Source organism: Colossoma macropomum, unplaced genomic scaffold (assembly GCF_904425465.1).
Source record: "Colossoma macropomum unplaced genomic scaffold, Colossoma_macropomum, whole genome shotgun sequence".
Lineage (NCBI taxonomy): Eukaryota > Metazoa > Chordata > Actinopteri > Characiformes > Serrasalmidae > Colossoma > Colossoma macropomum.
In genome coordinates, this window is record NW_023494791.1 from 34,027,301 (window position 1) to 34,054,035 (window position 26,735).

General features: G+C 37.9%; 1 protein-coding gene across 1 annotated transcript in view; it reads right to left on the reverse strand.

Annotated features, from left to right (window-relative positions):
* galntl6 (polypeptide N-acetylgalactosaminyltransferase like 6) overlaps window positions 1–26,735 on the reverse strand; it is a 246,903-nt gene that overhangs the window by 182,553 nt on the left and 37,615 nt on the right. The window lies entirely within an intron of this gene.

Consider the following 26,735-nt stretch of genomic DNA (forward strand, 5'->3'; position numbering starts at 1 on the left):
CATCATTATTTCTCAGTTTTGCTAAGAAATGTTTGTTCAGGTATTAAATCCAATACAACACATTTAACAGGTATTTAAGAAATGAAACAATTTTTGTAAATCTTATAAGTGTACTTCAACATACACTACCATTCAAAATTTGTAATCACTTGTCAAATTAATATGCTCTATTGTTATCTGTCTTGAGATCACACCCTTTTGAGATATGAGTTATTCTAAATACTATTTTTATTATAACTTTTACTATATTTGGGTCATTGACGTATTAGGATTTTCAATAGGCCAATTTTAAAATACAAAAAATAGGTATATCAGTTGCGATTGTTCAAACACTGAGAATGTTGTGAACACATAAATTCATACTTAAATTTTAGATTAAGTTATTTTAGCATTTTTTCATCTAGACGAAATGGCTGTGGCCTTAAAAAAAGTCATGTAGATTCCAAAAACACTAAAATAAAGTACTTTATATATATGTCATCATTTGAATATAAAGCACAAAAACTGCCAATTTATGACATATATCTATTATAGAAAACACTCGATCACACCACATGATATTTGGTCGCACCACATGACATTTTCAAGTTCAGTCAAAATGTACCAGCACAGAATTGGCCAGCGAAAGAAAATAAGCTAGCTTTCCACAAAAGGTGACTATGAAATTTATAATGAAAATATATATTTGTAGAAATAATTTAATATCCATTATTTTTTTGAGGTCATACCACATGATGTTCAAACGTGGCAACGACATGCCAGCCGTTAAAAAGGTTATTTTTTCCCAAATTTCAGAGAAACTTACAAATCTGCTTGCTGCTTCCATGGGTCGTTGGCAAACTGCTATATGATGCATCCTCCTGTTTTTGAGATGGTTTTAATATAAACGTCCCAAAGTGGTCGTTTCTTGATGGTTACACCACATAATATTTCATAAAATGGACATCATCAGACAAAGTTTGTTTGTATATTATGATGGAAATAAAATTAGAAATGCCTTGTAGTTTTGAACAGGACGACAAAACACTTTGGAAATCATGTCAAATGGGCAAAAAAATAAAAATGAATAGATTCAATTTCAAAGAAGTTTTCAAAACAGCAGTCATGGCCGGACGGTCGCACCACATGATATTTTGACCCTTTAAGTAATAGGAAAATTACAATTAACTAATATTTTTTGAAAAGTTAAAGTGAGTAGATATGTGGGAGAAGTATTACATATATATAGTACCTTTTTATGCATTTAAACCTTTTTTAAACTGAAAAAAATGCTTTTTTATGCTCCTCAGCTTTCTATGTCTTTTTATATCTTTCTTTTTCCTTACAGTGTCTTAGCTGCCTACAAATAATGTGCTGTGGAGTTGCGTATTACTAGCATACTGGAATCATTTTATACATTTATTTCAAACTTCATTGCTTTTAAATGATCAAAAACAACGATTGCAGTCTATTTAACGGTGAGTGCAAATTTCTGAATGGTAGCGTATCTCAAACGAAAACATCCAAAACTATAAACACTAAACGCATTTATGTTTAATGGTGGATGTTTTAAATATTCAAATATCTAAAGACTCCCTGCAATCAGAAACATGTTTTAAATGGTCAACTCTTGCATGATTTATTATGATTATATGGATTGGCATTTGTGTAAAAAAAATTATAACAGCACAATTTTAACTTTTTTTTTTTAACAACACAGGCTTTCCCAGTGCTTTGGAGCAATTTCTGAGGTGCTACCTAGCAGCTTAGTTTTCTGCACAACAAATAAGCTTGAACCGTTTGTATGTGAAGCCATTAACCGAGTAGAAGTAGGGTTCCCTATGCTTCTCCTGAGCATAACAATGATATATACTTTTGGGCACGTTAAATCTCTACAATGTGTGTTTAGATGATCAAATAAAATGGCTCAAACGTTGTTTGTATGAAAGGCCAGCTGTAGCGCTTGTATGTACTGGGAATAAATGGCGTTTGGTGAAGTTACTCACCGTGAGCCTGATGACTCCGACTGCCGTGTTATTTCAGCAGAGGATAATGTATTTGTGATTAGACTGTGTCAGATATTGGTTCGGTTGCAGGCGGGTGTGATTCCGATTTTCTGCGGGAGCAAGATGAAATCTCGGGGGAAAAAACAGTCCCGCGCAGACCTCTAGTTTGATCACCTCCTCTTGCCTCCCAGCTCTTGTGTCATTTGTAAGTTGTGCAACACTATGATTATACTCATTTTTCTTCATTTGAATTTTGTTCAAAATATCATAAAAAGATTGAATAATGATTCAAAAGGAATCGTGGGCTAAGTGCACCATTACACCCCTAAAAGAACATGAACAGATATTCATGTAATTGAAATTACTATACTTAAATTTGGTAAGAATAAATGTTTCATTGCATCATTTATGGCTTTGAGCAAAAGATCCAAATTTCTCTTTAGCTCTGATCAGTTTACACTTGGGTGTGTTTGTGTGTGTGTGGGGGGATGGTCTTGTGTCAAGAGGAGCCTGTAATCTCTTTAGTAATCGCAGGTGCATTCAGCATGTCATATTTCTGCATTTTGTGTCCTTGCAGTTGCAAAGATGGGACTTGCCTTGAGACATTTTTGGGGTTCTGCTGCTTTGCCTACACTAGTCAACTCCTGGTTAACGGCTCTCAAACTTTATAGCAAAAGTAGACATGAGGTCTGAGAGGGCCGTCATGCATCTCTGTTGTTCTGGCACCTCAGTCAGTGCAATAAAAGATAGCAAGTACCAGAAAAGTGCTTCAAAAGAGCTCCAATCTGATCCACTATTAGCCCATTCCCTTTTCCAGGACTTCTGTAAATTACAGTATATTATAAGTGTATGTTGTGACATTAGATCTGATACTACGTGCTCCTTGGAAGCTGTACCAATTTATCTTCTAGTATTAAGTGATGAAGAGTATGATCAATTAAAATTTCCAGCACCATCTAACTTTCTGGAACATGCTACAATGAAACTATAATCACTCATGAACACAACAACAAATAAGAACATAAAAAAGTGATTGTGGAGTGACATGTTCAGTAAGAATTGGCTAGAATATTTAAGCAATAACAAATAGCGTGAATGTGCAAAGGAGTCTGAAGGATTTAGGGTGCAACCGTGCTCCAGAAAATTAAAAACTAATAAATACAGAAAAAAAACGAGTTTATAAATGGTTCTGTCCAGGAAAATTAACAACTCAAGCACATTCAAATGTAAATGAAAGTCAAAAGTTAAAAAAATTAAACATGATTCATGTCAACAACTGTAGGAGCTAAGAGGAAATACTGCTGGCGGCCATGTTAGACGCCACATACTCTTCTAATCACAAACCTCATCAGTAATGTGGTTTCTGACAGGGAGGCTAAGTGGCACAGCACAGGTGGAACTGAAGCAAGGTCATTACCGTAATGGTAGCCGCTCTTCGAGTGAGCACGCTCAGAGTAATTTGCATAGCTCCAGAACTTGACATGAAATAATTGCCTCAGCCGAAAGGTAATTCCATTCTTTGAGAGCACAATTTTGGCCCGCTTCTTTATTTATTAAGGCTAGTAATTTCTCCCCCTCTGCTTTTCTGGAGGAAAATTTTGAGATGGCTCAGGGGATCTGTTCACCAAGGAGAAGGAGCTCATGCCCAGCTCATAAAGGCGAGGTCACATGGAGTCAAAAGCAGTTGGAAATATTTCATTACCTGGCCTCCGGGGCGTTGCTGGTAACAACGAGGTCTGAATTTCTCTAAGCTAGCTGGCACCTAGACAGCCTGCTCTACTGCCCTGTGCTTGCTCCAAAGCAATGAAGCGGAGCAGGGACACTTAAAAAACGATATTAAAAATGGCACACTAAGCAGAATATTTATTTCCAGTCAACACTGAAACATTTCCATTGTGAATCTATCTATATTCTAAGAGCTAAAGACCATAGTTTTGTATTCCAATGGTATATACAGCGCATATTTGCCAGACAACACAGAAGAGACATCCTTAAAGACACTTTGGTTCACTGATGGCTCTTTAAAGCTCTTAAAAAAACTCAAGGATTTCAAATACTAAACTGTTCAGTCCCACTATGATCAAGGCACTTCTGCTTATTTCCCAGGTATTCTTGGTCTGCTTAAGCCTTGAAGAAATTCAGCCTTCAGTCATATTCTTCAGGCTTTGAGGTTTTCACCTCTAGTCTATGCCTGGGCCACAGGTAGATCAAACACACTTGCACCATTCGTCTTCAAAAACAAGTGTAAACAATTTAACAGGCATCCAACAAAGTAAAGAGCCCAAAAATCCAATGCTGTCTTGTTTTTCTGTTCTGTTCTGTGGAGTACATAATGTCAATCTGAGAGACACCGAAGGACAATGCAACCAGATGTACCACTAACAGCCTAAACACTACAGCTATACTGGCACTATACAAGCAAGACAGTAAGAACTACTTCGCAAACACTCTTCACACATACTGAAATAGTAAGTCACACCTCCATTCCCACAAGCACAAAAAAATTACACGAGTTATTTTTGTACTTCTCACTGTTTTGCAGGCAGCAGGTTCAAGATAATTAGTGCAGTTTTTTTCCACACACCCAAAAAAGTCCATCAAAATATAGAATCAAATAAGATGAGAACAATCTGAGCTCAACAGCAAAAACAAGGGTTCAATCTTGTTTGACTAATCATTTTTTGACTATACATCTGTCTGTGGTTCTGGAATTTGATTTCAGAAGCCAACAGCATGGGGCACTCAAAGCTCAAAGTGATTTTTCAGCTTGAGCTTTAAAAAGGTTCATCAACAGATGAGTTCCTCTCTCTCTCTCTCTCTCTCTCTCTCTCTTCTGTTCTCAACATTTCTGCCACTCAGATGCTCTCAGGCATATTTAGCTATTCTTTGGCAGTCCGTCAACCCCTACTTCCCTCACACCAATTCCAGTAAATTTAGCAATTACTGGCTTGAGCCAGACAGTGGTAGGGTGGCAGCCTGCACAATGTCCTGCTTGGCCAATGGAAAACTTTGGTAGATTCTGTCTTCACAGGGCTTTGCTTCACACATCTGTGTACCAAAATAGAAACATCTTGGAAGGGCATCTGTACATTCACAAAACAAAATGGGATGTAAAATTTAAAAAACAGGCTGTGCAGGCATTTGCTGTAATTATTGTACATTGAAGAAAGAGGTCAACACTCTGGTGTAATTGCTGTACATTATTGTAAACAATAGGTCAACACGAATAATATATGTATACAATCTTGAAGTGTTGACCTCTTGCTTATAATAACATGCAACAGCCACAACAACGACAAAAACCATGACAAAATGTCCTTTTTAACCTGAGAGTGTGGCAGGCTACACCTAGCATGGCTACACCCCCTAAGCTCCCATTTATGGTGTTACGCTAAGGAGTAATGACTTAATGAGGGTCATTTATCTAAATTCACCCAAACTTGAACAAGTGACCACAACACTACTTCACAAAGAATCTAGAAAATTGTATAGATCAGCACCAAAAAAGTATCAAATGGTTAAAATGTAGCCTAGTTCCAGAGTGCTCACCAATGCATCTGTAAAAAAAGCCTGTGCTTGCTTCTCTCTTCTCTCTGCAACACCCCTTGCGCTGCTGTGAATAATAGCTGAACTAACCTGGCAGATTTGTCAGTTTAGACAGTTTTACAGTATTCAAAGTGCACCCTTGGAAACAGTTTAAGCTAAATGGTATCAATGGAAAGAGGGAGGGAAAACTCCCAAAGACACAGACTACAAGCACACAACCAAGCACACACACAGACACACGCACACACACACAGAGTTACAGTAAATATTATCATAGAAATATATGTTTATTGACTGTAGCTAAGACATTCAGTGTGGTGTGCTGCAACAGTGCTGGACAGGGAGAGGCCATGGCAGCTAGTTATGTCAAAGATAATACAGCCTGGCCATGTTTACACTTCGACTTTTGAGGTTGGTCAAGTACTGCTGACTACAACTGATCCAGCTCAAAATCTGCCTGTAGACCCTCTAGAACCAAATCAAATTGACCTATATGAAAGATGGTACTGATTCATTACAAAATTTGTTCCACTGCATTAGGTCACGTCATTGGTCAGCATACAGACCATATTCCAACTTCTTTTTTTTTTTTTTAGAATTTTCAAGATTTAAAAGTAATTAGTAATTTTGCCATGGTTGTTTTTCAGCTTCTCTACCACTTCTTTGAGCTGCATTAAGGTAAATAAGTTCACAGCTGAAATAGGCTAGACAAGATTTATTGGGGGTTTCGAAACAGAGACATTTCAAGCAGAAAACACAATAAAAGGTCCTACTATTCAATTCAAGTCAGAGGTTCAGAATAGGAATGTAAACAATTTTCAGATTAACCATTAACCGACAAATAAACAATTATTGGACCAACGCTGTTAGATAAAGAAGCTTAATTTATTTAACCTTTAATTTAATTTAATTCTTACAATTTCCAATAAACAGCAGTTATCCTTCATCTTGTGGAATGTTTTTGCCTTGTATGCATCAAGACCCAACAGGCAATTTGTTCCATTAGACAGACCTACTAAAAAATTAAGGATCCTGCCAAATAATGTTTGGGACCATTTTTCAAGAGGATGATACCATACAACGATGTACCATATTGAAAGCAAAGACCCTCAAGAGGTGAGAAAGAATTATTTTGTAAAGTTCTCTGAGAGAAAGTGTGAGGCAGATATTGTGAGGAAATGTTTAAAATGGACTTTTAGTGGATGGTGACAGTTTTAAAGCTACTGAGGTACACTGAACCAAAGCTATCTTCGCTCATGGCATTTTTGTTTGTTTTAACTCAAACTAGTAATAAGTAAAGCTAGTAATGATCTTTGGAACTTTTGAATACTGAACTTTCAGCAGGCCATCACTGTATATCCCAGTCATTTTGCCAGCTTTTTAGTTTTAGTCTTATAACCATAAATATATTGTAGTTGTTAGCCCCTTCACACAAATCAAGGTCCTTCTGAAGGGTATATTTCGAGCTGTTATCATCACATTCACACTTCTGTTGACCCAACTAATCTCTTCCAAATGCCACTGTCAATACAACATTTTTACTTGGTGCATATATGTTCATCACATTCATTGATGTGATGATTTTAGATTTTTTAAAATAGCCCCATTTTTCCTTAATGCAGCTTGTTGTTCACCGAAATCTACTTCGTTTTAATTTTTATTTAAAAATGTTTTGTTTTGAAAACATCTATTTATATCAGTGTATGTTTTAGAAACAAATATCTTTAACATTATTCAGTCAGCTGTGTCCAAACTTCTGAATTGTACTGTAGTTGCTCTTTGATACAGTACCAAAAGGCCTTTAGAACAGAAGCAATTTCATGATCTGCTATTCAACATTTGCACAGTGTTAGCATTTGGTAGCTGGCTTCTACCGTCAATGTATTGAAATCAGGCCTAGTTCCTGTGGCGGCCTGTTTGAATGGGATGCATTACAAAAGACTGCATGTACCTGTCCTGAAGTCAGAGCTCTGTAATGCTTACATTAAAGTGCAGAACCCATCTCCAGACGTTACTTTGCCTTAAAACCTCCATTTGCAAAAGAAGCAATTGGTGCAGCACTACCCTGGAAGGACCACATTTGCAAATAATCATTCATTCCCACATTTCAACCCTGCATTTAACACAATGCCTCTCACTGCAATCCACACCCCCCTTCTTTCATCTCTTTCTTTTCTGCACAGATAAGTGAGCAGCTGTTTCATGTGCTTGCCAGCACTGCCATCTAATTATGTCATTTAGAGGCGCAGTCTAAAATAAAAAATAAAAAAAATACAAAAAAAAACCTTTTTTACAGCTTCTTCTGACTGGTTTTAAATGGAAGGCCGTCCATCGACCACTTCTTCTTCACTGGCATTGTGTGCACCAGTACGATGCCAGGCTCGTTGTGTTTGGTAAATAGAATCCTTCCTGAATGGTCTGAAAGGGATATGGTTTACCCAGACTGCTAAAAGCTCAGTAAACAGGCGGAGATGCTGTGGACAGACATGATTTAAATCATCCTTCTGTGCACTTTTTAGAAAAGACTCTGGCCATGTGTGTGTGTGTGTGTGTGTGTGTGTGTGTGTGCATCCATCACAGAACGATTTTTTTTGTGCCACAAACTACAAAAGAAAACAAACAGAATCAGTTAATCTATAAAGAGATGTAGCTCCCCTATGATAACATTCTCATTTAAAAGCTTGCAGACTGACCACTAACAAATATTCCCAAGTGTTTTAAGGTTAATAATGAAGGAAGCAACAGCTCTTCCACTAACAAAGCCTGTTTAACCTCTGCATTCTTTGAACTTACCAGCACTGGCCTATATGTGGACAGCATGATGCATTCATTATGCAAGCATGAATGATCACCTAAACTCCGCTAATGAGACGGCCATCTGCACATCGTTGCGTGTTTCATATCCTGGACATAAACAAGCCCTGGCTGCTACTACGCAGCCCGTGATGAACTGGCCTCAAACAAATGTCCAATCTAGCGGAGACCAGCATGCCCCGACCTACATCACTTGGCTTATAGTTCCTGGTGCGGGCAAGAACAAGTAGAAAGCAGTCATTCATCTAAAGAACAGACAACAACCACAACAGACAACAATGACAACGATGATGATGATGATGATGATGATGGTAGGGTTTGAGACATCTGCCGTCAGTGCCTCATCTACCTCAGTCCCTGGCTGCGCCTCATTGAAAGTCATGAATAGATGATGAAAACTGGAGTGATTTGAATGTTTTCGCTCTGCTGCTATGAAAAACAGGCGAGCAGGGAGAGAGGTGGTAATCAGAGAACTGGCAAGTGGAGCACCAACACACAATGTGAGATAAAATGCAGGAATTCTCTACAGATTCTGAACGGATGGACATGGCTTTCAGATTCTGTTTGCATGTGTGCCTACACTCATATATGTATGTGTACGTGAAGAGATACTGCTCTGAACTGCCATCATTCATTTGATACCTTTATTTTTTCAGGAACACTAAAAGAGAACATGTTTTCTTTCATTTCAATAGGCATGAAATCAGAGCTGTTATGATAAACATGCCAAAGAAGGCATAGTCACAAACTCACAAAAATATATAAAGGGCACAAAAGCATAGAACAGTACGACAACATGACAGCATCACATTCTGCTGAGTTTGGTTTTCCCATTAACCACCAGATCTCTACAGGGAGAAGAGTTCTGTGATAATGTAGAACATTATAATGTAGAACTCCTCCTCTACAGTGCAATTAGACGTCTGCCCAAATTACAGGGGAGATCAGACACCAGGAAGAGTGATTATTTCACACATTCTTCTGCCCTGCACTATGCAATTGCTGCAACATTTCTGACTGTTACATGCTGCCTGTAAGTTGATTAAACTTAATCTTTTTCTGTGATCCTATTTATTTTATTTGAATCCATTGTCCTAGGACAATTCTTGGAAAATTACAACTCTAGAATCCCTGTTTACTCTTATATGTCCCGTAACTGAGGAAAATGCTGAGGAGACTGTGCCGAAGAATTAAACGTAAGTAGAATCGATACAACCCACTGTACCATGAACTGAGCAGGTAGATCAAAGATGGCTTCAATAGAAAGTTATGGTTGCTATGACACAGAATATTTCCATGGTGACATGGCTAGTGCATAATAAACATCTGTAAAACATAATCATCTGCTCGTACAAACAAGGCAATTTCAATGTGCTTTTAGTAGGAAAATACTTCAATTTAGCATACATCTTCATCAAGAAATCATTTGCTTACATGCAAGCCAAGACAGCATAGCTAGCTAGCATCACAATATTACACAAGCTTGCTGGGTAGGCGCAACAGCTCTGTACTCACATCAGAACCTGAAGTCCTCTAGAAGTCATCATCTCTATTATTTGCTGGCATCAATCTGGGTTTCAAAACAAAACAACCTCTGTGCTAGTGACACAGAATCCTTCCACACTACCATCACTCCTATTTGCCATGGCACACTGTAAACAAGTGAGTATTATGCCAGCAACACGTAGATTCAGTGCTGCAAATGTGCCTTTTTTTGTACTTTTACTGATTTCTAACATTATATATTTAAATATATCTAGACATGATCACTTCCATAGTCCTGACAATAATGGCTAAGAATATCAGCATTGATGATGTTGTTGAGTGATTTTGATTAGTGGCAAATGTACCACACTGTGCACCCTGAAAATCTAATTAGCACCATTAATGTAGAGTTTGACAGCATCTGAAAAGCATATTTAAGCATGCTGTGCTCAGCCTTTCCTCGTTAGCACTCTCTGTTCTTATGTACTTCACTCTTAGAACACAATTCACTGGTCCAACTCACTTGGCTTCAAGCTGAACAGCTTCTTGGATCCAGACGCCAGGTCTTGATGCAGATTTCTCATCATTATGACACACTTTATTGCTTTCTGCTCCTTGGTTTTTATTCCTGTAAAGCTCTTCCCCGCAAATAAAGCTGCTTTGAATGAAGCACCGATGGCTACACACAAATTGAAGTGCATTTATTATCATTTTTTTCTTAAAGCAATCTTTTATTGCAAAATAAAATTACCATATAATTGTGCTCATCTCATATATACTATTCATATGAGAAACTTATGCATGTGCACATATTCTCAAACCCACATAAACATAAACACGTGGAAAGAGCGGTTGGAGCATAAAAGCATGATTTGATGACAAAGCATTCAAATAGAGAGGTGCTGGTCAGCATTAGCTCAGCTAGCGTGATAACAGCTCTGCTTACCATAGAACATGTTCGATTCTGGCTAATGAACATACCAACACTAAGTTTAAATGATAATGATTCAAATCTTAGGTAATGAAGTCAAAAAACTGCCATGAAGGGACAGAAAGGGGAAATTAAACCTCTACAGTGTGTGGCACTGTTTGGATCTGTAGCCTGCTTACTAAGCTGAACTAAGTTAGCCAATCAGGCTACAAAGACCCAAAAAGTGCCACAAACCACAGTTTAGGTTTGATTCTGACTAGTTTAGTTGGAGAGAGCAAAAGTCAAGTGACTGGTGTTAGAGTAAAAAACAGTCAAAATCTAACCTGTTCTATGGTGTGGGCTGCAGTGTGTTGGGTAAGCTAACAAAAACATGCCACACACCACAGCACAGGATTGGTTCCCGCTAACTGATGCTAAAATGACACCAGTTTAGAAGATATCTGACAGTGCAAAGTCAGGTGACTGGCCAAAACTGAACATGTCTTAGCTATTGCTGAGCTACTGTCATGCGTAATTTTTCCTGGCGTCTTAATTTTTACCCGATTTTCTCCCCAATTTTAGTCGTCTCCAATTCCACCCGCTAGTTAGGACTCCCCCAATCACACGATGCTATCAACGCTAGGAGGGTGAAGGCTAACACAGGCTTCCTCCGAGACCTGTGAAGCCAACCACCGCTTCTTTTCGAACTGCCGCTCACGCAACGTCACTGGACAGCTGAACGCGCTCGGAGGAAAGCGCCAACCGCCAGATCTGTTACGTCAGCTAACAGACGCCTGCGCTGACTAGCATCGCACTGAGTGATGGGGGGAGAAGGAGGGGCCATCCCACCCACCCAGAGAGAGCGAGGCCAATTGTGCTCTCTCGGACTCCCGGCTTCGGATGGCTGTAGCATCACCAGGGATCGAACTTGCGATCTCCTGATGACAGGGCCAACGCTTAGACGGTTGCACCACTCGGGAGCCTATTTTTCCGTCTTTTTATCTGTACCAACTACAACTCCCACACCACCTATTATTTGGTTCGTTCGGACGTGGAATAGAAATCATGTCATAATTTGCAATGTGCACTCTTCTGTAAAACGATAAGCAAAAACACCTTGAAACCACTTTCTCCTTTACAGACAAAAGGTAGAAAAATACTGCAGAATAAATCTGCAGATAAGTTATAAAGCAGAGGAAAGAAAGTAACAACATCTTTGGAGTGATTTACTTGTACACACGTCAGCGAGTTGAGTGTCCGTTCCCATGTCTGGCTAACGGGTTGGAACTTCTGGTGCAATGACATATGAATGTCCTTGGGTAAATGAAAGAGCATGTCAGTATGTAGGACAGGTGACAGTAGCGCACTGAGGAAGCCCTGCTCCTTTACTGAGATAGATGCTCAGCTGAGGTCAAACATTATTCAACAGTAATTACAATTAACAAACCTACACTAATCTACATTAAAGCAACGATAATTCATTTTTTGAAACAGATTCTGCAAGCTGCCATTGGCACATTTTTCCTTCTAACAACTGGATAGACCAGAAGCAAAGACATCTTCAATTTGGCTGAACAAATTCTATAAACAGGTCTAAAAAATTTTTTTTTTTCTTCTAAGTCTGACCAAATTCACAAACTCAGACTGACCACCAACATGTTAGAAGTATATGAATTTTGTTAAATTTTAAAGTTTAGAGATATGGTTAAGTCCTGGTTAAAAAATCTAATGAGTTTTAGCATGTAACTCATTTACTGCAGTCACTGCTCCAACACAAAAATAAAAAACTGTTGGCTGTTTGGAGTCTTGTGGTATTCACAAAGCATTTACTGGCAAAATAGTCTGTAAGAACAGTAGAAAATCTGGTCATGGATCTGCTGCTCTATTTTAAGATGCTTTGTGAATATCACCCATGATACACATATCACATTTAAAAATGAATCGGACTTGCTTTCCTACGTAAACAAATTTATACAGTGGGCATAATTCATAAACTGACCAGAGCAGCATTAGTTAATCTTTTGTATTAGCCATTCTGAGTGAAAAGAAGTTAGAGCATAAAAACTAGAGCATAAAGAGAATAGGTGCTTTAATCATATTTCAATCATATCAAGACTAATCTATAGATGTATGGTAAAAAATGCACACACAAATAGTACACATAGTCCAGCATGTACCTACTGGTTATGTATAATTTTTCCTATAGTAAAAATGCAATCTGTATCTGTATCAGTGTAATCCAATTATCTACGGCCAAATGTAATCTAGAAAGGATTATGCTTTTCCATAAACCTGCATTCTACAGATTTTTTGCTACTATAATAATTTATATAACTGTAAGAAATTTGTCCACAGGACAAAACTTTAAACATTAATATGTTTTATATTAACATATGTTTGGACTAAAATTACAGTATTTACAATGGTGTAGATCAGTCTGAATGATGTAATTAATTAATAAGTGCACATTTTGATGCTCAGTATGTATTATTATCATTACATGACTATTTGCAGATAGGACCATGAACACTACAACCTTGACCAAGAGCTGCAAAGCTACTCCAACATAAAATAAAGCACAGAATATGTAAGCACCACCTTAAAAATCCATATCCTGCATTTTATCATATAATCATCGGGAGTAAGTTGCACATATCATTATATATACAGCGCTTAATGTGGAAATCTTTACTTTACTGTTTAACACTGGCAACCATAATGCTAATTTCTGCTAGTGTGAAAAAGCTAGAACATTTTAAACAGTTAAATAATTTTAAATAGTTAAATAATATTTAAAACGTTTTTTTTTTTTTTTACAATTTAATACTTCCTTGGTTTCCCATAGGCATTTAAAGCTGAATTCCAGAGTCCTGCCACTATAAACACAGAAAATCTTTTTTTTCTTGTAATACGTAAAGCACATGGACATGGAACTCCCATCTGCCAGTCTGACATTTTCCCAGCAGGGGCCGCTACTAGCGCACAAGTAGCGTTTGTCATTTGGAAAAAGAACAGCAGGATCTAACAAACACACGTATTTCCAGTAACAACTTTCAAAATGAGAGGTAAAAAAAAAAATTCTAAAAGATACTGAGGTACACTACCTGATTTCCATTAAAGAATTTCATTAAATCAATTAATACTAAAAAGTAATAATGTTAAAGACTGTATAGAAAGCAGCTGCAGCAGATTGTGTTTGTGTGTTTCTCTGTTGATCTGCTGCTCAAATGGTTTGAATGTGTGTGTGCTGACATATCATAATATTTTGTTTTTGATACGTGGAACAGATAAGTTTGATAAGTTAGAACAAACCCAGAGTGCCACATTTAAAAACACTGTCAAAAACTAGGAATATGATTACAATACAAAGATTTTTACTTCACATTTTACACACCGCACTGCAGTCCAGTGAAACATAATTAATTATGCTCTCTTTATAATGAAACATGTAGCTGTTCAGTGATTTTATGTGCATATCAATATCCACAGTGTGCATTTTGTGACATCATTTATCAAGATAACGATAAAACATTGCCCACCCCTAACACAATGTATATATACATGTTTCTTTTGTTCTGGCTACAAATTTCTAATCTACCCTCAGTGTTTGAGGAAGAGACCGAAAAGGTCCAAAACCTCCTTCATCTAAAATCTACAATACACCAGCAGAGTCAGCTCCAGAGTGACAACCTTAAATTACAATGCCATTTTTTGCAATTCTCATGCAGAAATGATGCTACTAGAAACCTCCCACACCTTCCTAGCTGGACCCTGAACCAGTGGCTCTAGTTACAAAAGCTGCCCAATTCTAGCTGTCATTGTTCCAAACCAAACATGACAAATAATCTCTGCTTGAAGTGTTGAGAAAAATACAGTACACAGGGAAAACACACATTATTTTTTATTATGCATTCTGATGCAAGACATGAATGCAGTTTGATCTTTTAAAGTCTTTTGAGTCTTTTAAATTTCTCTCTAACCCCCCCAATACCTAAATTAATGCAGCTCAGAACTTAGCATGCCACTGCAGTTAATAGTAATTAAACTGTTGTTTTTTTTAAATTATTTTTTAATTCCAAAATTAAAATTTTCCAAAAGTACCTTGCCTACATTATGTTCATGATCCATTATGACATTATGGATCCAATCAGTTGTAGGTTTGGCCATTCAAATTGCCCCCCCCCCAGCATACACACAAACACAAGGAAATACTGTAAAATATTAAATCAACAGTACTACAGACTCCTTAGGTGTTTTATTATTCCACTGCTAGTTTCTGGTTTCAGAGGCTTCTTTCCGTACCTGGCTTAGAGCAAAAACATCATGTACTACTGGGCATACATGTCACTCTCTTTCCCTCCTATCCATCATAAGGCTACCAGTGAAAAAAAAGAAAAAGCTTTGGGCCAAAATTTATTCTCCAATTTATTTCAGCACTTAAAACACCCCAGGACACCATGAATACGAAATACTTTTTTGTGCCTCTGTCTGACTCGACAACAAACAGAGACAAAGAATAAACAATCAGAAAGAAAAAGTACTCAATGGAGAGAGAAAACCTTAACAACCAAGCCAACCTAGAGAAGTTACGATACAAAAGGGAAATAGTCACATCCGGATGAGTGTGTGATGCCTTTGTTCCTGCACAGAGGCACAATGCGAGGACAAGTGAAGGTTATTAAAAGCCAGATCAAAGCAGTATTTGTGGAGAGACACTCGTGTCTCAGAAGAGCTGCTAAAGCTGCTTCCTCTCTCTTGGTTTTCCGATGCTCCGTCTGAGCATGGCGGCTGACACTCCAGCCAGCAGAACGAGAGTGCCTCACTCACTTTTGATGCTTCAAAGTGCCGGATGCTGAGAAACTCCCATCTCGCTGCATGCACGAGAGGTTTGTTTGTTTATTTGTGTGTTTTATTTATCATGCCAGAATGAGGTATCTGATTCTCTCAACTAAGTGTTATGGAACTCGTCCAGAATACAAAAAAACCTGTCTTTTAGTGAGGTAAACTAATAGGGAGGGAAACTTTATGTTCTGTAGGCTTCAAGACGCTTTGAAATAAGGCAAGTGGCAAATGTAGCCCTGTTAAACAGACTTGCATAATGGTGGCACATCAATGTCTGACCAGAGCCTGTTTTGACAGGATAGCTCTACAAATAGCCAACTACAACATGGAACTGTTGTAGTGACCAGTACCAACTCATTTACAGCTTTTCTTCGTTTCTTGTCTCACCAGAGCATGCTTTCAGTGTCAGCCTAAGGTGCCTATGTGTGTTTCCAAGTTCTGCTATAACAACACCACATCCTTTAATGCCTTGTTTTCTAAAGCAACTCCCTTTGTTTTCGGCAAGATTGCAAAATCAGTGTCCATAACGATCAGTGAGTCCACACATGGACTTTCTATGTTCCATCTTAAGGATGAACTCATGGGTGTTACGGAAAACTTAAGAAATATTAAACATGCCAACTTTTTCCTGCTGCTATGCCTACCTATTTTCACAGTAACAGTTTAAAACCAACCCCTAAAATAGGGAGCTCAGCATCAGCAGAAGGCATTCACTTAAATCCAACAGAAGAAGATGTAACCAGAATAACAGCCTCATTAGTCAAGATTCAGCCAGTCTAGTTACAAAGAAAAAATGGGTCATTTAAAGATCAATAGCATGTTGTCTACTTTGTCTCAGGTAATCTGAGTATAATGATGCTACAAAATGATATAGTTTAATGGCATCCAGTACAACAGCCATTTACTTTTACTGATGTAAGAAAATATGAAACACTTTCAGTGGCTTGCAGTGCATGAGGCCATGAGCCATGTGTATTCATCAAAGCACAAAAGTCTGTGTAGAATACATACAGAAGAGTTTCAGAGAGATGTATGGTGGAGAACTCTACTGGTTTTAAAGTTGCAACACCAGCAGAACCTTAGCTGAGCCTCAGCTGAACTGCATGAGCCTGTCAAAGATTGTGGGTGCTCAAATCCTGTGTTGGGGACCACAGTTTCACTTAGCATTTTCACATAAACATTTTGGTAATACCCTGAAAATATGGGTGCACTGATCATGAATTTTTATGGTTGATTCTGAGTCAGATTTCTTTACAGCCAAATTGGCCACTGGCCTAGCACACTAGCACATTTCCAGTACTATGACCCAAAGTCGTTAATATAACAATAGTTGCTCTTTCATGGACCAAACAGACTTTTTGAATTTTTAAATAAAAAATCATTTGTCTATTTAAATAACATGTATCAAATAAAGTGGTACATCGTCAGTAAGACAAACTGGATATGTAGTGCAATGAGTCGTAGCCTTTGAAATATAATTATTAAAATATTTTTTAATAATGTCTGTCTGCCTCCGCCTCTTGCATCACCTCTTTACCGTACCCTCAAAACAAAACCTAACATCTTGCTGTTTCCACCACTTCTGATTGCTCTAAGACCCCGATAAACTGAGGAAAAAGTATATTGCAGATGGTCAGGTCACATAGATTTAAAGCGACTTTATTTCAACTATTAGCGGTAGCTACCATAACCACACATGTTAATGTAACAGTAATTAACATTGGTCTCAGTCTCAGACAAAGTCATATGCACTGTCTACTGTCTCCTGTGCTGTAGGCTACTGCACCCAAACATGTTTTTATAAAAAAAAACATGTCCAAATTTGTGCTAAACACATGAAGGCACCATTACTCACCATGTTCATCAATCCAACGCATCAATCCAATGCAACACCAAAAAAAATGTAGCATTTATTTTATACACTATATGGACAAAAGTACTGGAACACCTACAGGAGATTTTATGACATCCTATTCAAAATCTATAGCCATTAATATGGAGTTGGTCCCCCTTTTGCAGATATAACAGCTTCCACTTTACAAGGAAGCTTTTTACAAGATTTTGGAGTGTGTCTGTGGGAATTTTTTGCCCATTCATCCAGAAGAGCATTTGTGAGGTCAGACACTGATGTTGGACGAGAGGGCCTGGCTCACAATCTCCATTCTAGTTCATCCCAAAGGTGTTCGATGGGTTGAGGTCAGGGCTCTGTGAGGGCCAGTCAAGTTCTTCTACACCAAACCCACCCAGCCATGTCTTTATGAACCTTGCTTTGTGCACTGGGGCACAGTCATGCTGGAGCATTAAGATTTCCCTCCACTGGAACTGAGGGGCCTAGGCCAACCCTCGAAAAACAACCCCATAGCATTATCCCTCCTCCACCAAACTTTACAGTTGGCACAATGCCAGGCAGGTAACGTTCTCCTGGTATTCGCCAAACCCAAACTCATCCATCAGACTTCCAGACAGAGAAACGTGATTCGTTACTCCACAGAATACATTTCCACTGCTCCAGAGTTCAGTGGCAGCGTGCTTTACACCACTCCATCCCGCGCTTGGCATTGTGCTCGGTGACATAAGGCTGGCATGCAGCTGCTCGGCCATGGAAACCCATGCATGAAGCTTGCAGCACAAAGTATTTGTGCTGATATTAATGCCAGAGGAGGTTTGGAACCCTGCAGTTACTGAGTCATCAGAGCTTTGGCAACTCTTATGCACTATGCACCTCAGCACACAGCAACCCCGCTCTGTAACTTTATGTGGTCTGCCACTTCATGGCTAAGTTAATGTCCTAAACACTTCTACTTTTCAAAAATGCCACTCTCAGTTGATTGTGGAATATCTACAAGTGAACAAATTTCACAAACTGACTTGTTGCAATGGTTCCATCCTATTGCAGTACCACGCACAAATACAGTGAGCTCTTTAGAACGACCTATTCTTTCACAAATGTTTGTAAAAGCAGACTGCATGGCTACGTGCTTGATTTCACACACCACTGGCAATGGGGCTGAATGAAGCACCTGAATTCAATGATTAAGAGCTGTGTCCCAATACTTTTCTCCATATAGTGTATTTACTAAATCCAATATTTTTGTCATGTTTTATAACCAAATAAAAATGATAAAAATTAATAATTGGAGGGTATACACGGCCGAGTTGTAATTATTGGAGTGGTTGTGAAATTACACCTACGGCCTCACACCATCAGCATTAATGCCAGTTAAACAGATTTAATGCATTTGTTATTCTTATTCTTGTTATTCTTCTTATAAACTCAACTCTGATACTCACCTAAGTCATTATCTGTAAAGAAACCTTGTAGATAATAAGATATTGATCCTGTGATGAGTTGACATTTTTTTAACATGTTAAATTCAATGCTGAAAATTTTATAAGTTTAAATTATAAGAATTCCCAAACTATGGAATAATAAATTTAATGTATCAATATATCAAATAATAAACCGACCCACTGCGTGTTCGGAGCAAAAATCTGCCAGTTTCGGTCTGGGCCAATTCTAATTTTGCATCCCTACCTGAAACCCTTTGTATTATTACTCTTAACCCCTTAAACTTTAAAGACCCTTTGAAGACTTCAGACTACATACTTTACATGTTAGTTTCATAGTAGTTACTGAATAATTCCAACAGTTATTGAATAACAAGCCTTAAGATTAACTGAATAACAAGTAAATAATTAAATACCTGAATAATCTTCCTGTAGTTTAACAGGAAAACTAACTCACATTTTCATGAAAGCTAATTTGTTAATCATACAAAAGAACATGCTGAACATAGAATACAATGCACCTCCATGTATTATAGCTGATTAAAATCTGGCCATATTTTATGCAGAACAGTTAGTAAAGAGGTATTTATAGTACTGAGCGAGCAGCCACAATTCCAAGCATAGAGTCAGCCCATCACTGCATGCTTAAGAGAGAGATGTAGGTTGTACAGCTGGATAGGTGACTGTGTGTGTGTGTGTGTGTGTGTGTGTGTGTGTGTGAAAGACTTAGGATCACTAGCAGCATGGAGGTGCAAGAGGTGATCACTATTACGCCTGAGAAAATTACATTTGTCAAAAGGGCGCTGATCCTCGTAATCTGATGTTGACCTCCAGTCTGGGAGTCATGCCTGACTGCAGACACCAAAGACAGAAATAGAGAGTCTGAGAGAGCTAATCATATTACTGCACAATGTAAAACAATGGCCCTCTAACTGGGGAACTAGAAAAGAGCCTGAGGTATCTGTATTAAGTCTTGGGTTACAACACCTCAAAAGATACACCAATCAGGCATAGCATTATGATCCTTGTTTCTACACTCATTGTCCATTTTATCAGCTCCACTTACCATATAGGTGTACGTTGTAGTTCTACAATTACAGACTGTAGTCCATCTGTGTATCTGCATACTTTGTTAGCACCCTTTTACCCTGTTCTTCAGTGGTCAGGACCCCCATGGACCCTCACAGAGCAGGTACTATTTGGGTGTTGGATCATTCTCAGCACTGCAGTAACACTGATGTGGTGGTGGTGTGCTGCTGGAGTTTTTAAACACTGTGTAGTTAGTGGAGCTGATAAAATGGACAATGAGCATAGAAACAAGGACATAATGTTATGCCTGATCAGTGTAGTATATCTATAGTAGATTTTTTTTTCTGTCAGATTTGACTCAATGCCTACCTGCCGGAAATAAGAATTGCAAGGAGAAATACAGCTCACTGTGTCTGCCATGCTTAATAATTCCCATTTCTGCTTCAAAATTGCACCCAGAATCTGCAAGAACGAAGCTACGCAATAAATCCACGGTCTCCTATAGTCTCAAATAATTTTTCTAAAAATATAAAGGTGGAGGATTCCATCCGTATTGTTTGGTACAATTGTTTACTAAATATTATTTAGTATAATATTGAAAAAGATGGGTTGAAAAAATCTTGCAGCCAATTCATCACTGTGACATACTTATTGTTCAGCTCATGGTGCACATTTGGCTCTTTCTGACATAATATAGGTTTATTGTATTACTTCTTTAATAAACACCTCCAATCTATCACAGTTACTAATATTGTGTGTACTGACAAGAGCAACTAAGCTAGACACTTCATCTTCAGATGAAAGAGTTTCTTTGCTCACAAACAGAACTATTAGATTAAAGGTTAGGCCGAAGGGGTAGCCTATTACATTAATTCACAAGGGTCACTTCATGTCAAAACACCTGCGGCCTGATTTATTAAACTAGGCATTTGATAAAAATCTCTCTTTCAGATCAGGGGCATCTTTTGCACAGACATTTAATGGCTATGAAACATAAAACTTACTGCACACTACTATTTGAAAGTATGGAATCATATTTATATACTATAACTTACATATTGTGGATTAAAATATGACAAACCTGACAGAATGTAGGTCAAATTTTGACAGAAAAATAAAAGATTAAGGCCTGCAGCAAAGTATCAAAATCTAGGCATTACTAAGATATTATTTTAAAGGTAAAGGTTTCTGTGTGTAACTATTTCATGGTATCTACAATTTTCATTTTGGTGCATCACTATGACAAACTATTTTTACATGTTTTATTTAATATTTTAAGAATTATGTGTACAGTAAGTTACTAAATGATAAATAACATACTGTAATTACCTGTTTATAATTTCGGTCTTGGTTTCTGCCAAGAATTTTCATTTTGGCGCAATACTATGACTAATTATTCACCAAAAGATATAACAGGATGTTATATTCAATATTTCAAGAATTCTGTGAACACCAAGTTATTAAATGACATATCATGTATATACCTTAATTATCTGTTTACACTGATTTTTTATCATGCGTTCAGATGTCAGATTTCATCTACATTTTTGAAATACAATAAATTCTGCATATTAGTTTTAGCATAACTTAATTATCGATGCTTAAAGTTTCTTAAGTTTTATTTGCACCTTCCTATGTCATAATAATTATTTGAAACTCATGAAGTTGCACAAGAACATTATGCATGTCGCCTAAAACATTAAAATTATTTCATACAATTGTCTGCAACCAAATTGGTTTTATATTAATTCAATTCATTTCAATTTTATTTGCTATTGTGTTTGTTTGTTTCTTCCATTTTAAAAAGAATGCTGATCAGTATTCCTTACATTTCATCAAGGGGATGACATATAAAATATACAGGCCAACAATTCAGTGAAACGCAATAGTTTTGCTCATATTTGTTTGTATTAGCTCAAATGTCATTTTACAACATTTGGAACCATCTTTCGCGTGTAAGATGGGCATTAAGTTAATGTTAAGCCCAACTGATTGAAGTAGATTGAAACAAATGGATTAGCAAATTCTGAGTAGATAATTTCCAGTGTACTTCAAATATCAATATATGAAAATATATCAAATATATGGCACCTATCCCTTGTAACGGTACGGATTGTAAGAACTAGGAATAATGGGCATTGAAACAAATCCCATTCCTTGTTTAACACTAATACTGGCTCTCAGGTGTGTCAAAATGAAGGTGGGTCAATTATAATCTGGAAATAGCACAAAAGCCTGAGGTAGAGAGCCCTCACCCCTGTTATCTTCTTTAATAACTCACCCTGGAAAACTAACAACGCTCCCAGGCCTCCAGCCATTTTGATTAATGAGACCTACCGCTGCTTGGCCTTTGTATAATGATGCCCTCTCCTCAGGTCTTAGAAGTCACTTCCAAGGTTATTGTTCTCTCTCTAAATAACTGTGTTATAATGCACTGCCCTTCTCAGATGCTTCAAAATCCAATTTTGTGGATTCTCTGCGTGGTACATTATGCTCTATTCTAGACACATGTTTGAATGCTTTTGTTTTCACCATTGCAGAACTTGTGACAGAGGCAAAAGAGGTCAAACTGTCACACAGTGTTGTGAAAATCTGGTCAGACAAAAACATTACACAGAATGTGTCTCTCCTTTGTTAATACTACAACAGAGAACATTTACAGCTTATTGATTTGCTGTTTTGTAGCAGTACACATTCAGTGCACTGATTGAAAGATTATAGCAGTCATTACAGATTACAGGTAATGAATAATAGTCATACTGAAGGCATACAGAGTCTTCCATTTGTTTTCTGAGAATCCATCAATATTTCCTCTCATACATTACAATGTGGTCAAAACACAAGGCTTCTTCTCTAAGGCAGAAATAACAGAAAAATCAAAGTCTGCTGCCAGTGTCTTTTGTTCACTGTGTCTTAAGATGGTTCCTCAAAGCAAGTCACTCAGGTGTGCAACTTTAATTAGTTCATTAATTGTAATTTTGGTGTATTTTTTATTAGTGGCAAGCACTTGTAAAGGATATTTCTGAGGGATATTTTGTTTTGAAGGTCATGTCATAGTTGAGCTTTTCATGACAAAACAATGTAGAACAGGCAGATAATGAATTCAAGTAAATGTAAAAAATTAGCACTTCCATTCCACTTACACTCATTCTACTTCTACTGCCCTTTTCATATTCCATTCATTGCAGTCACTCTTTACAACTATTCATATCGCATATACTGCAATTATACACATACTGCACATCACATATACTGCACTAAGCCAAAAACCAAACAGCTATGTGGTGATTCTAAGCATAAAGAATAAATTAGTAAAATATCTCATAAATACATGTAGAAGTAAACTTGTTACACTGTCCTCTGCTCAGCATATGTTCCAGAGAACAGTATTTAAAACAATACAGTGCTAATCTTGCCAGTGAACTGGCAAATAATTGACTTGTGAACTTTTTTAAAATTAATTTTATTTTGTATGTATTTTAGAATTAAATTGTTTCTGTAAATATTCTAATATCTAGTTTTGTGAGAGGTCTCTTCCACTTGTAAAACATGTTTGTAATTAGAGAAATGTTTTTACAAGCTTCATATCAAGATACATCATTCTGTTGTGTCTTGGGGAAGGGCTTTCTCAACACCACCTTCGCCAGTTTTGATATTCAATAAGAGTAATAAGAGAAATACTATTCCCTCTAAAAACAGCATGCACACTGCAAAAGGGCGGAGAGATCTTAAAAATGGATGACCAGAAAAACACAAATGCAATTTTATTGAATAAAAATTGTGTTTAATAGGCCACAAGAAGTGATTTAGACAAAATGAAAAACTAAAAAAACAAGACCTTTAATCAAAAGAGCAGGAGCTCAGCTCACCACTAGCTGCTGGAGGGCTCATTTCCTGGTCTTAATGTAATGCCATCACTTCCTCCCAATGGTTTTGACTCAGCACAAGTCTAAATATATTCCCTCACACAGAGGTGAAAAAAAACCCACAGGGCCTGAGGCTACGGGTGATCACTCACACCACCACTTAGAACTGCTGAAGAGTTTTAATGTGTGCCTTTAATTATGGGTTGGCTGTGTTCCAGAACAGAGGTGGAAGAGAGCAGGTGAGGAGAGAAATGGGTGGAGAAGCAAACGCCCGGAGACATGGACACCCGCTTCATCCACACAGCACAGTGCAGCGGAATATAAAAGACCTGGTAGATGATCAGGAAGTAAATGAAGAGTGCATGGGTGTGTAAAGGGCAACAATATATCTAACTTAAAATACTCTGCAAGACAAACAGGAACTAATATGTGAGTAGTTTTCATTCTAATCATCACACTGCATGTAGCACTGGGTGTGCAATGCATTTTAATAGGACTGCAGTGACAAGATGAGAGTCTCTTTAATTCAGGCATCCGTTTAAAGCGTTGAAGCGCACGCAACAAACCACCAGGGCCAATTAGTTACGATGTTAAACTGCAGATACGGACTCGTCCAATTTAAGAAACAAATAAATTTCCAAGGGCACTTGCTTGAGTGGAGTGCACTCAGCAGCCTGTTGATAGCTGATTAAATATTAGCGCGTGGCGAGGGAGGCACGCTGTATTTATTACCCGCGCCTTTGAGTTTCTCTCTGTTTAGAGGATGCATTTTTAAAGTAAATGACTCTATGCTCAGGGGACCTCGCCGTTGCCTCAAAACATTAGAAATAACAACTGGCTACACGCGAGTGAGCAGGGAGGCTCCATACGCTAGAAGAAAAAAAAGTAACATCTGAGAAATGGAAATGAGAAAGATGAATCTGGGTCATACACTTTCAGGAAAGATCTCTCTTGTTCAGTGGGGAGGGAGGAGGGTGTTGGATCTTCCTTCAAATGACATTGGAACATGAAGCGAACCAAAGAAACTTCTATTAAGTCACACAGGAAGAGGGTATTAAGGGTGGCCTGGACATCAGTACTGCTCTGGAGCAGGGTGCTAAGGCAGCTCTCATACGCTTTTATAATGACCTAAATCTGTGACTTTCACACTATATGGTGTTCCACTGCATTATGTATAAAGCAGGGGTACTGATTTACTTAATGCTCTCTTCCCCATGAAGAAACACAGGACGTCTCTCTGCTGTGCCAGCGGTGCTGCATCTCACAGGTATTTCTGACCTACCTTTTCTACTTCCTATTCAGATGCCTGCTTAATCCTATTCCATTCCATGGGACTATATCAAGACAATGTACTCAACCTCTATGTAGTCTCTGTATGACACAATAACCAAATTCAGTGTGACCGACTGTCATACGCCTCACTGTAGAACAGATGACAAGTGATCATCCAGTTAATTTGAACACAATGCTCCAAGTTACAAGTCAAATGCCAATGTTAAATGTTGCCAATATATTTAAAAATTGAGGCCTATTTACAATTTTTAACTTTTTCTGTATTGAGGTCTTCTCAGAGAGATATGAAGCCTAGTAAATAGTCAACACTGGTTTTGTTTTCACAGCCCAGGACTAAGCTTGGTCTGTGAATGGAAACACAGCCACTGGTTTTGTAATATGAAAACAAAATAACAACCACATCACAGAAACATCCAAACTATGAAATAATATTTTATCTCTCTAGACACCAGACAACAGATAGGAATGAATTTGGGACAGCAACTAATACAGAATAACAGTTCGTAAGTTCATAATCAAACTGCAGATGAGAAAACAGTACTACAGAAGCATCCTAGCTAGATAAAATTTCCTAAATATTGTCCTTACTTTAGTACATTCCCAGTTGTGTCCTAATTTCTATACTTATTTTTCTATTTCTATAGTTTCTATAGTTAGGCAACTGTGACAGGCACAGTCACAGTTCCTTACTAGCATAATGATGTTGCATTTATCTATATTGCAAAACAGTTTTCTTTTCCAACTCTGCGTTTTAAATATCCCAGACACTACAGACACAATCTCCACCATTCCATCGTATTATCTTTGTTTGTTAACGTTGATTGAAGTTAGCCAGCCGCTAAAAACAGCTAGCCTGGAAAGCTAGCACTCTCCCGCTCTCCAATGCCTCACAGCTTCCTCAGTTTACTTTCGTTTAAATCAGGGCTGTAATTTACACGAACCCACTTCTTTCTTTCACTTTCGTTGCTTGGGAATGCACTAATACTAAAATATGACTGTCTGAGCGCTGTAACAGCGCTTTAGTTGTGAGGATTGTGATTGTGATTTAACGCTGCTAAAGCTGGTTAGGATGTTAGGAAAGAGGTGAGTTCGCTGTAGGACAGTATCGATACACCACTGACCTCGTCACTCACACTCGGTCACAGGAGAACAGATCGCCGGTCGCTCCACTCAGACAGGGAATGTATAACTCCGCGTTTCAGCTGTTGCTAAAGATTCATCTTACTCGTGGCCCCCTCCCTCTCTAATCATGTAGAAAAAACTCGGAGGTGCGCCCTCTCCTGGCGACAGCGGAGTAGTGTTGCTTTCCTTGCAGTAGAAAACGCCACCAAGGCTTTCGCTGAACGTGGAAGTGTGAGAATGGTCTGTTATATCGAACATTTATCGAACATGTCATATCGCTCTATCGAGGAAAAGTTATATTGCGATAATTATCATTATCGTTTTAACTAACACTAAATGAATAAACGTAAATGCAAGCATATGCTTCCTTCTAGGCATGCAACCACAATTTTCAAACTGATACTGCTGCTAACACAACATTGAAGCAGAGTGCTAACTGCCTAATACTGTGTATGCAAGCTGGCAATTGCCCATGAGACACCATCAGCATTAGATTGACAGGAGAGAAGAACTAAGCCATCCTTCCCACGCAGAGATTAGAGCCAGTTGTGCTCT